Source organism: Emydura macquarii, unplaced genomic scaffold, assembly GCF_026122565.2.
Source record: "Emydura macquarii macquarii isolate MOO-44397 ecotype Brisbane River unplaced genomic scaffold, CSIRO-AGI_Emac_v2 contig_3470, whole genome shotgun sequence".
NCBI lineage: Eukaryota > Metazoa > Chordata > Testudines > Chelidae > Emydura > Emydura macquarii.
Window position 1 is genome coordinate 3,251,950 of NW_027133607.1, and position 13,050 is coordinate 3,264,999.

The 13,050-nt window shown below is 47.3% G+C and overlaps 1 protein-coding gene across 1 annotated transcript in view; it reads right to left on the bottom strand.

Annotated features, from left to right (window-relative positions):
* Positions 1-11,771, bottom strand: part of TAF3 (TATA-box binding protein associated factor 3) — a 139,014-nt gene extending 127,243 nt beyond the window's left edge. Inside the window, exon 1 of the mRNA XM_067534915.1 lies at positions 11,577-11,771. The gene's annotated coding sequence lies outside the window, so the exon portion shown is untranslated. The remainder of the gene's footprint in view (positions 1-11,576) is intronic.
* Between the last annotated feature and the right edge of the window lie 1,279 nt (positions 11,772-13,050).

A 13,050-nucleotide genomic window follows, 5' to 3' on the forward strand; every position in this document is an offset into this window, starting at 1 on the left:
ACAAATCACTTTGCTGCAGCAGCTCCTAACTTTGGTTTATACCATCAGTTTTCAATTGGCTGATGGCAAGACCAGCCAGCTCCTCAACAACCTTACTAAGACCCGTCAATAAGCCTGGGAGGTATCACACTCCAAGCTGTCAAATAGTTTACTTATCTCAGCAGCATGTTGAACAATAAAGCAAAAATCACCTAGAAAATGGATGGGCAAACTAAGAAAGCAAGCACCACATATGGTCACCTCTATCACCAATTCTGGAAGCAACAGGGAACCTGTCAAGAGACAAAAATCAAAATCTATAATGATGTTTTCCTCACAGCATTGCTTAACAACTGCAAAACATGGACCTGTTCTCAAAGATACATTACAAAACTTCACAGCTTCCATTTGCACCACCTACATAAATTGCTGGGCATCAAACAGCAGGACTGGGTTTCCAACCCTGAAGTCCTGATGAAAGCTGGTTCAGTCAGCATCGATGTTCATTTGATCTGCACCCAACTGAGATGGGCAGGCCATGTAATTTGAATGCCTGAGATGCGTCTATCAAAACAAGGTTTATGTTCTGAATTAAGCTTCAGCAATTGTAAGTGTGGAGGGCAGATTAAACGCTTCAAAGACACTCTGAAAGAAAATCTGAGCAAAATGAACATTTCTGACTGAATCTTTAAGCAACTGACGATTGACCATATTGCATCTATGGCTGGGTGACCACAACTTTGAGAAGCATCGTGTGGAGCAGCTGAAAGCACAGCACCAAGCATGGAAACAACATGCAATCAAAACAAGCACACAAATGGCTCTGTGGCCACTGTGGGAAATGTTCTTCCCAAATTGGTCTAGAGAGTCACACAAAGACCCATTAGTACAAACTATGCTTCTTGTTGTCATTCTCGACCAGCATCAGTTATATCAAAAATGTAAAAAGACAGCTCTCACATAGGTCAGAGAGGGTGCTTCTTCCCAGCACTCTACCCCTGATTTAGTAAGGTACCTTTGTAGTCAATGAGACTATCACATGCTTAAACTTAGGCATATGCTTAAGTACCTTGGCTGACCTGTGGAGGAACAGCAAAACTACAAGAATTATATCCGTTTCAGTCTGTTGGTGTTTGGGAAGTAGAGGTGGAAAGCATTTAAGGGCTTGTCTATGTGGGGAAATTGACCAGGAGAACTATAGTGGCATAATTATATGGAAGTGGAGTAACTATACCAGAAAAAAGTCACTTTTATTCCAGAACAGTGTGTCCCCACAGAGAATTATACCGGCCTACCTATAGTGGTCTAATTATCAAACTGTAGTTCTGATGGTCAATTTCCCCAATGCAGACAAGCCCTAAATTCACAAGGAAGGAGAATCCAAACAGAGTTTGGAGAGGGAGGGGAAGAGACGTGAAGTAATAGATGCTATCCTCCCTTCAAAGCAACCAACAGGTTCTTTGCCTGAGAAGAAGAAAGGCAATTTTCAGAGGCTTATAAAACTCAGCTGATTTCTTTGGGACCAGCAAAAAGAATTTCTCTGATGCCAGGACCAAATTCTCTGCCAAATTTTAAGTTCTTGCTTGAAACCTTGGAAGTTTTAGAGATCTCCAAAAAACAGATAGGAAAAAATTGCAACACTGGAAAAATGACCTGTATTTCCCTAACCTCATTCTCAGTATTGTGTACTGTTTCTGCTGAAACATCCCCAAAAATTCAGTCGGGGCAGTGATCAAGTATAGAAAATGTTAACCTGAAACAGTTAAAGTTTAGCAAAGTTTTAAATAACTGTTAGTGGGAGAAAGTTTTTAGATTTAATCAAGATTTATTGCAATCAGCAGTACCTATTCAATAATTTGTAGCAAAAAAGACATACAGGAAAATTAATGAGTGGCTACATATGCTACTGGGCAAATCACAATAAATAATACATGATACATACCATATATCAATAACACACAATATACATGATTCGCTTACAGCTCTCCATCCAGCTGGAGCTACTTCGTGTAATATGCCTACATAAATTCTGCAAGGTAGACTGCAGCTTTCTGGTGATGCGCTATCCTGTTGATGTACAGTATGCATAGAATAATAGAAAATTAGGGTTGGAATGGACCTCAGGAGGTCATCTAGTCCAACCCCCTGCTCAAAGCAGGACCAACCCCAACTAAAACATCCCAGCCAGGGATTTGTCAAACTAGGCCTAAAAACCTCGAAGAATGGAGATTTCACCACCTCCCTAGGTACCCATTCCTTGCCGCCGAAAACGGGCAAACAGTGGAAGGGTTTCGGTGGAGGGCATTGTTCCCCCCATGTAACCCGCCGCCGCTGAAAGTCCCCCCCCACCGCAAAACCCCGCTGCAAGTCCCCCTCCCTTTTTTTCCCCGAGTGGTACTCGGGTCAGGTACAGTCAGGTCAAGTGATACTTGACCTGACTGTACCTGACCTGAGTGGTACTCGGGAAAAAAAAGTTGAGAACCGCTGTTATAGTCCATTCATCCAACCCATGCCTCTTTAACTTGCTGGCAAGAATACTCTGGGAGACCGTATCAAAAGCTTTGCTAAAGTAAAGGTATGCCCACCGCTTTCCCCAAATCCGGTCATCTCATCATAGAAGGCAATCAGGCTGGTCAGGCATGACTGGCACTTGCTGAATCCATGTTGACTGTTCCTGATCATCTTTCTCTCCTCCAAGTGATTCAGAATGGATTCCTTAAGGACCTGCTCAATCATTTTTCCAGGGACTGAGGTGAGACTGACTGGTCTGTAGTTCCCCAGATCCTCCTCCTTCCCTTTTCAAAGAGGGGCCCCATATTTGCCTTTTTCCAATCGTCCAGGACCTCCCTTGATTGCCACGAGTTTTCAAAGATAATGGCCAACTGCTCTGCAATCACATAGGCCAACTCCTTCAGCACCCTCAGATGCATTGCATCCGGCTCCATGGACTTGTGCATGTCCAGTTTTTCTAAATAGTCCTGAACCTATTCTTTCACCACTGAGGGCTGCTCACCTGTTTCACATACTGTGCTGCCCAGTGCAGTAGTCTAGGAGCTGAAGACTTGTCCATGGAGACATAAGCAAAAAAAAAACCACTGAGTACTTCAGCTTTTTCCACTTCATCTGTCATTAGGTTGCCTCCCCCATTCAGTAACAGGCCCACATTTTCCCTGACCTTCTTCTTGTTGCTAACATACCTGAAGAAACCCTTCTTGTTACCCTTCATGTTCCTTGCTAGCTGCAATTCCAGTTGTGCTTTGGCCTTCCTGATTTCTCTCCTGCATGCTTGAACAATATTTTCATACTCCTCCCTAGTTATCTGTCCAAGCTTCCACTTCTTGTAAGCTTCCTTTTTGTGTTTAAGATCACTGAAGATTTCTCTGTTAAGCCAAGCTGATCGCCTGCTATATTTGCTATTCTTTCTGCACGTCGGGATGGTTTGTTCCTGCGCCCTCAGTAAGTTTTCTTTAAATACAGCCAACACTCCTGGACTCCTTTCCCCTGTCATATTAGCCTCTCAGGCAATCCTGCCCATCAGTTCCCTTTGGGAGTAAAAGTCTGCTTTTCTGAAGCCCAAGGTCTGTATTCTGCTGCTCTCTGTTCTTCCTTTTGACAGGATCCTGAACTCGACCATCTCATGGCGTATGTCTACACTGCAGAGTGAAGTTGATTTATTTTAAATAGACCTTCATCCACTGAGCTGCAGAAATCGGAGGAACGTGATCACAACACACAGACTGCTTTAGTGGTTTGCGTCCCTACCAGCCGTGCTTGCACTGATAATCAAAGCAGTGCACCGTGGGTCTCTATCTCACAGTGCAACTGCCCACAGTGCCTTTTGAGAAGGTTGTCATCCTCCCATGATGCAATGTGCTCCCTTCCTCCCCCCCCCTTGTCCAGAACAAACAGACTAACACCATTTTTTGCACCATTTTTCCAAACCCGTCTCCGCCGCGCACATGCCATTGCCGGAGAGGCATGGATCCTGCTCAGCTGTGGACTATAATTGTGAGCATCGCAAATACCTCACGACTTATCCTGCATTTTCATGGCCAAGACAGGAGCCACAGCACAGAAAATTATGAGATTACTGAAGCCGCCCTGCTATAAGCCACAGAGTGAAACAATTCCCATTTGCTGCAGGCTGTCATGTAGCATCTTCAGTCGGTGGAGCACCAGTTCTGGTCCCAGGAAACAAGCACAGACTGGTAGGATAGCATCATTATGAAGGTGTAGGATGATGATCAGTGGCTACAGAACTTTCGTATGTGAAAGGCCACTTTCACTGAACTTTGCGCAGAGCTGTCCTCAGCCCTGAAGCACGTGAATACTCACCTAAGACCTGCTCTGACAGTGGAGAAGCGAGTGGCCATTACTCCGTGAAAACTAGCAACCCCAGACTGCTACCGGTCAGTTGGGAATCAATTCGGAGATGGTAAATCCACCGTGGGAGCTGCTGTGATGCAAGTGTGCTGAGCCATTAATAGACTTCTGCTAAGAAGGGTAGTGACTTTGGGAAATGGGCTGGAGATTTGGACACGTTTGCCACAATGGGGTTCCCAAACTGTGGAGGGGCGATAGATGGCACGCATATCCCTAGCCTAGCACCTGACCACGTGCCACAGAGTACATAAAACAAAAGGGATCCTTCTCAATGGTGTTGCAGGCTCTTGTGGATCACAAAAGACGTTTCACCAACATCAGTCTGGGATGGTCTGGAAAGGTGCATGACATGTGCATCTTTAGGAACTCGGGTTTGTTCAATAAGATGCAGGCGGGCACTTTCTTCCCTGACCAAAAAATAAATATTGGCAATGTTGAAATGCCAATAGTGATCCTGGGGGATCCTGCCTACTCCTTGTTCCCCTGGTTAATGAAGCCCTACACTAGGCATCTGGACAGCAAGAAGGAGTGTTTCAATAATAGACTCAGCAAGTGCAGAATGGTGGTGGAATGTGCATTTGGCCGCTTAAAGGCAAGATGGCACAGTTTGCTCACTAGGTTAGACCTCAGTGAATGCAACATCATCACTGTTAACTCTGCCTGCTGGGTGCTCCATAATGTGTGTGAAACAAAGGGGGAAAAGTTCCTGCAGGGTTGGGTCATGGAGACTGATAGGCTGGCCGCTAATTTTGAGCAGCCAGATACCAGTGCTACGCTGAGAGCCAACCATGGAGTGCTGCGCCTCAGGGAAGCATTGAAAAACCGTTTTTACAATGAACAGTAGTTATGTACATCTCTGTCAGTGCTGTGCCTTCCCTTCCAATCCCACACCCTCGCACATCAGCGCCCTCCCCTTCTTTCCCCACCAACAATCCCTGAACTCTCAATGAATAAAGAGTAATGTTTTTTGAAGCATTACAGTTTTATTGGTGAGTCATTACAGTGGGGGGGAAAGGAAGATAATTTAACATTCTCATAAGGCTGCTTGGCCATCCAGAGCAAAGTGTGACTGTGCAAACCGCAAAGCACACACATTCCCAGTTCTTAGAGGGGCCATTGCTGTGCTGATTTTCGGTTTTTCATGTCCGTGTTTAGTTTCTCTGACAATGACATCCTCCAGGCCCCGAGCTCTGTGTCAGCAGCCATGGAAGTGTTCATTTGTTCGTTGAACATGTCATCCCAAGGTTTTTTTTTCTGTTTTCTAATCTGGGAAATGCTCTTTGCAGGAGTAGAAGCTGGGATGAAGACCAAGATGTCCACTGTAAAGCAAAGCACAAAGTTGCCATTGTTAACTGGCCCCGGGGACAAAAAGAAATGTTACAATGTAAAAAGAACTCCCTTTCATATTCACAAGCCAAAGCCAGACCCGCATTCCAATCAGTACCTATTGCACAGGTCGGAGTGGCGTTCCAGCCATGGTAAATAAGGGGCCCTTCCATCCACTATAGGGAATCTCTGTAGCACTAAATTCCCCAATCCACATTTAAACCAAGGAAAAGGATCATTGGACTCCACTTTACCATCCCAAAGACCAGTTTGGAAGGAGTGGTCAAAAGGGATTGGAGGAGGGTGTGGTGAAGTGCTGCTGGAGAAAACATAGGGGCACCGTTCCCAGACCCCTAATATCCATGCCAACAATATTATGGCTAAGGATTGTCTGTGTTGGGACCCAGGACACCGTCCATGGCAGGGGAATAACAAGCAGTGACTATATTGGTCGGGTACTGTAAACTTGTGCCATCTATCCCTGTATGATATCAGTCTACTGAAGGTAATGCAGGCAGAAAGGGAGGATTTGCTGCAAGCATCGGGGTACAGGCCTGGTCCTTATCCTGCTATGCTGTGTTCCGCAATGATGCCTGATCATTTAATAGCAGACTGGCAGGGAAAAGTGTCCTACCATGGCAGAAGAAATAAGGCTGCCCTACCCAGAAACCTTCTGCAAAGGATTGCAGAGTACCTACATGAAAGTTTCCTGGAGATATACACGGAGGATTCTCGGAGCATCCCTGTGCACATAGTCTGTTCCAGGGGTAACCCTCTGCTGAAGTGTACCCACACCCAGGAAGCCCATCCCCACAAAAACACAAACCCCTTTTTTCCCCACAAATAAGAAATTGGACTGGGGATATACCCACAGAAATGCAATTTGCTATACACACTCACCAGATGTGCCTTCCCCGGCATCTCAGTCAGTAACGCTGTCCTGTGTCTGGCTGGGTTGCACTGGGGTAACGAACAGGTCCCAGCTCTCAGGGAGAATGGATACCTCGCTCTCCTGCCCCCTGTTCTCCTTATCCTCCTCCTCCTCATCTACAGAGTCCTCCTCATTCATCCTGGACTGAGATTCTACAGAGGTATTAATACCGCATGGTGGCACAGTGGTGGGTCACGACCAAGAATCACAGGCAGCTCCTCATAAAAGCAGCATGTCTTCGGTGACATGCCAGAATGACTGTTCGCCTCCCTAGTTTTCTGATATGCCTGCCTCAGCTCTTTGATTTTAATGTGGCACTGCTGTACATCCCTGTTGTGGCCCTTCTCCACCATACCACGCATTATCTTCTTGTAGATATCTAAATTTCTTTTGCTGGCTCAGAGCAAATCCAGAACAGACTCTTCACCCCACAAGCTGATGAGAATCAAGACCTCAGTTCGACTCCATGCTGAAGCGCATTTGGGGCGTGCAGTCGCCATGAGCAGTTCAGCTACAAAGCTCTCTCTGCGCTGACCAAACAGGAAGTGGGAATTCAAAATTTCCCAGGGCTTCAGGGGAGGGGCTGTTTCCTGTGCACTTGGCCGTGGTGCAGCAGAGTGCGAATGTCCAGAGCGGTCACAACAGAGTATTGTGGGATACTCCCGGAGGCCAATGACGTCGATTTACATTGCGCTCTGCCTACACTGACGTTCATTCAACCCATAGAATTCAACTTCAGTGCTATGCCACTTGCGGAGGTGGTTTTATTAAGTCGAATTTTACCGTGATTTAGGTTGGCAGAACTGACATGCCAGTGGAGACGCATACTTTATGTGGTCAACATAAGCCACATTACGTCAACCTACATTGCCAGTGTAGACCAGGCCATGGTCACTGCTGCCCAGGTTGCTATCCTTTTCTACTTCTACACAGATCTGTTATGATAAATATTCCAATCGTGGAGGTAAACTTTTCTAGTGCTGTAGTTAAAACATGAATTAGGAATCAGAGCTTTTTCTTTTCCTCGTTCTACCATACCGAGTGTGTCTGGGCAAGTCACTTAATGTTGCTGTGCATCAGTTTCCTCACAGGTCATTATTGTTCCTACTGGTGAAAGAACTTGGAAATTTACTTCTCCATTCTCACATGTACTACATCTTCTGCACTGACACCTACATACTACAGAAATAGGTGTATTAGAAATATCAAAGGTCTTGTCTAGAGTGAAGAAATTTGCACAGTATAACTACATTGATACAGCAGACAGTGCAACAGTGCAAATGGGGCTTTTGCTGCTGCAATTCATACTAGTAATTTACTGGGGAAAGTCAAACCCATTCAGTATATCTACACTGGGGGGTTATATCAGTGTAGCTACACCAATGAAAAAACAATCACAATACTACAGACTGGGGCTTTGCATACATACAATCTCCTCTACATTATCATTGCTACTAGTAGCCTGCTCCATTTCATGGTGACTGATAAGCATCAAATAGAAAAAAGAATGGTCTCTCTTGCTGGCAGCCAGAAAGAAATTAGATGCCCTGAAAGTGACAAAATCTGGAAGGTATAAGGACTTACAAAGGTATTTATTTAGTAAGGGCTTGCCTACACTTACAAAGTCTCATCTTGTGTCTCAATTATTGCAACACCACTCTCTAGCCTTGACAAATACAATCTTTCCCCCATTTGTATCCATTCAGAATGCTTCTGCAAAGATCAGTTTCCTAACTCATTGCTCTGTCCATATCACCCCTCTCTTTGCAGCTCTCCACTGGCTCCCCCTTTTCTATCATCTCTCTATTATCACATCAAACATAAGCAGCTTGTCTTTGCTTTCAAAACCTTTCATAGTCAATCCCGACTCTATCATGCGATTCACTATCAAGCTGTTGAAGCTTGCCTCCAATTGGCGCATGATGCCAGTCTCCATCATCCATATACTAAATTTTCAAACAAGTACCTTCATGCTTTCTCTCATGTTGTCCCTCATGCTTGCGCGGCACTCCCCATGAACAACTGCAAAGCTACCTTCAAATCCCTCCTCAAAACTCTCCTTAGCTGTGATACCTACAAAAGACCTGATAACAGGCTACTGGTGTGCTGTGACCACTGCCTATCACTACTATTGTCTCAATGTTTCCATGTATTCCACCATCTGTCTACATCCATCTGTTGTCTCTTGTCTTATACTTAGATTGTAAGCTCCTTGGGGCAGGGACCACCTCTTGGTTCTGTGTTTGTACAGGACCTAGCACAATGAGGTCCTGATTCATGACAAGATCGCCTAGGCACTACAATAAGACACAATCATAATCATAATAAAATTGCCACAGAGATTGCCTTGTGAATCATCTTGTCAGAAAGCAAAGCCTGCAGCTGAGCTGGGACCTGCTAGCTGACCTGTGGCCGAACATCCTGATCAATCAGACTCCTGATTTGCTGAGAAGCATCACAAGGTTTTCACTTAAGCTCAGCAGCAGCACTAGGCCAGTGGCTGCTCAGTGCTTACACCTACAGCTGCAATCACACCTTGTTCCTGTCCTGCACCAGTCCGCTCCAGCCCTGCTCCTTCCTTACCTCGTTCCTAAGTCTGGCTCTGACTCTTGGTCTTATTCCGAGCCCCTGACTACTGCTCTGACCACTAGACATGACCACCCATGCCCCGGTTCATGATACATCTCTCCTTCCATTTGTAATCATAGTATTTCTGACAACTACAGCTTTTGCATACTCAGAAAAGTAACATTAGGAAAGCATTTAGTGTATTTATAGATGTCTTTTAATGTGATATAGCAAATGGAAGCAAGGACGACAATCTAGAAAAGTTAGAAAAGCCATCATTTTGACCATTAACTAAGAAAACATGTGGATCCTATGATGCAGTTTTTACAACCATTTTTCAGAGTAGAACTACAGCATACAGTTCATCGTGTCTCCGTTACTCCAGATCAAATCTGTTCAGTTTACAAGTGCAAAAAGATTCCCCCGCGCACACACATCACCAAATACACCCCTCGGCTACCACCCTGCTAAGTCAAACTGATCCGAGGGTCAGACTGGTTAGTTTCTGGCTAAAACATCAACAATAGAGACTCTACAATTGGAACTTAGTTAACAGTTGTGTTGATTATGCAAGAACCACATTAGAATCTAGCTCATTCTTCCAAACTGGCATTGGTTTTCTACAGTAAAAGTTTTTAGGCAGTAAAAAGCAAACCCAAGTCTAAATACGCTTAGAGAAGAGATCTGTTGAGTAATAGGATGTGCTTTTTACAGACACTTTTGAGAAACAGAAAATACAGTGAGGTAGAAAATATAAGATACATTATGCTACCTATATATTTGTATCACCTCTCATGCAACAACAGCATACACCTCCATAACAAAGAGACTATGCTCCCTTACCCTCCACCCATTCACCAAGAAAATATGCCTCTTTCCCAAATCGCAGTAAATGCTTCACACTCCTCAAGCATCCTAAATAAGAAAGGATATTACCATCCCCCTCAACTCCTAACCACATACATATGTATTCCTCCCTTTGGCCTCACAAATCTCACAGTAGCTGTGGAAATACAGGCTAAACTCTGGAAGCTAATTCTGTTTCCAAACTCTCAGAGCTGTACAATCAGTGGCATGTCTGGCCCAGCTGAGAAGATATCATTTCCCCCCATAATACATCTCCCCACTCCAAATTTACATGGATCATACTAATGATGACAGTTCTGACCCAATTTCTGTGGACAGATAACCCAACCCTCTCTTTTATTCCACAATCTGGTGCTCCCTAATCTCCTAAATTCTACCCTATCACAGATATCTATAGAGCACCATTCATCTTAGCATTTAGATGTGGAACTTACAGGTATGACAGCTGCACTGGGAAAGTCCCTGCATTGGTGGTACATATGGGCTACACTAGTACACTCTCCACCCCCCCAAAAAAATCTAGACTCTCACTTCCTTTCATGAGTATAGTAAGTAGCCAAAAAACACATGGATCTCAGGCTCCCCTGCCACCAAAGTCCTCAGATTCAAAAAACTCAGAGCAGTGACAATAGCCACACTCCCAACATCCTCCTGGACTTACAGCTTATAGTGAGGTTTGTATCCCGGGCCCCTCAGCCCCCTGATCCCAGTGAATCCTGGACTCAAAGAAACAGTGGTATCCCCTCCCCTGAACTCCCATTTGCATTATCAATGTCAGCCCCCAAGTATCCATGGATCTTCACCCAGCCTCTCCAGACTCCCCAACAGCTGTGCCTCCCAGGCTCTCAGAGCTCTGAGTGGCATCTGGCCCTAACTCCCCCCATATCCGCTGAGCATACACTGTGGTGACACCTCAGCCGCACACTTCCCATGGCTCCCAACCTCCCTGCATTTACAGGGCTTGCAGTAGCAAGGGCAACCCTACCTCTCCTCTGCCGCCCCCCTCCCCCAGCTGATGACTCCCCAGCCTCCTGGACTCACAGAGCAGACAGAGGCGGCCCTAGCCTCCCACTGGCCCCAGACTCACAAACTCGCCAGGGGATGACTCCTCCTCAAACCTCAACCTCACAGTTCTCCCAGCACATAGCGGGCAGTGGCAACCCCAGGGCGCCCCTCCCCCCACAGAGTGGGCAGTAGCTGCCCCACAGCACCCCTTCTTCCCCTGTCCTCACAGAACAGGCAGTAGCAGCCTCCCCCTCCTTCCCACATCTCCCCTCCCCCCACACTCACAGCAGGCAGTGGCGGCCAGGCCCCCCATCCCCAGGACTCCCCTCCCCCCACACTCACAGCAGGCAGTGGCGGCCAGGCCCCCCCCCCCATCCCCAGGGCTCCCCAGGGCTCCCCTCCCCTCCCCCCACACTCACAGCAGGCAGTGGATCCCCTCCCCCATGGCTCCCCCCACTCACACAGCGGGCAGTGGCCGTCCCCCCCCCAGACCCCCGACCCGGCCCCCCGCACTCACAGAGCTCGCAGTAGCGGTGGCAGCCCCGGCCCAGCCCCTGCAGGTAGCGCTGCAGCACGTCGGTGAGGAGGTCGCAGGCCGAGATCTGCACCGAGTCCCAGCCCAGCGCCTGGCAGACCTGAGCCACCGACACCCGCAGCAGACACCGCGAATAGCTCTCGCACAGCCCGGCCGGCTCGGCTCAGCGCGGCCCGGGCCCGGAGCCCGCCATGGCCCGGGGGATGGGGGAGGGGTGGGGGAGGGGGAGGCTAGGCTCACGCACAGGCCCTAGGGCCCGCCGCCGCAGCCGCCAACGCCGCCATCTTGGGGTCGCGCCGCCGGCCGGGACCAGGCACAGAGCGCGCCGCTCCACCGCCGAGCGCATCGATGGCGGCGGCGGCGGGCGGCCTATCGATTGCTCTGGGCTCCGCGGGGATGAATGGGCCTGGCTCTTAGTCTCAGGGGGAGCAGAGTAGGGGAGGCTAGAGGTGGTCACTGGGAAGAGACAGAGCTTTAGAGAGGGAGACTAGGGAGGTCAGCAGTGGGGTCGAGTGAACGGGTTAGGAACATGGGGGAAGGGGAATCAACAGCCTGAGATTAAACTGGGCAAATGCCCTTTATTTGGGAATGATCAAACAGTGGGGTGGCAGGGCTAGAAACATGGGGAGCTGCAGTCATGGTGGAAGCCTTAGTGGAAGCATTGGCTAGCAAATTTTGCATGAGTTTGCAATGAGGGAAGGCTGCAGAAAGGGCTAGTGCAACTGGAGGACGTCCGTGCAACGTGACCATGGTGCGAGGAGCTGTGGCACCAACCCCAAGTGTTAAAAAATAATTATCAGCCAGGTCCCCCAAATCGTGACCTTTTGAAGAAGAAGGCATTTGGGATTTGTTCATATTTGCCTCACGGATCAGAGGCCTGGAGGATGCACTTGGTTCAGGTTTTCCAGCTTTTTTCTGCAACTGTGAGAGCTAGAAAATTTTATTTTTCTGAAATGAAAGCAGCTTCGCAGGTAATCAGTTGACATCAGGAGCCGGTGGGTTAAGAAAAACCCCAAGTATCACTGGACTTGTGATAATCATGAAAGGTGCCGATGCTGAAGGACTGCCAGTTTTGATGCAACTGAGATAGTACATTCAGTTCCAGGCATCACATCGCCATGATTGTATTGACAAACTGGAGAGAGTTCAGACAAGAGTAACAAACATAATTAAGGCTTCTGTTTTTTTCAGGGTTTATTTAATTTCGGAAGGGGTTATTCTCCATTATTCACCATTCATGCCTCCCTGATCCGTATGGCCTCCCACTGTGCCCCTCTAATACCCCAAGCATCTAGCTGCTCATATGCAGATGCAAGGCAATCCGCTTCTGTGGTCCACCCATGGGCAAACTTTATGCCCTTAGCGTCACAATTTATGGAGCACATAGCAGGCAGCTATAACCACAGGAATATTGTCCTCATTTAGGTCCAGCCAGCCTTAAAGGCACCTCCAGCAT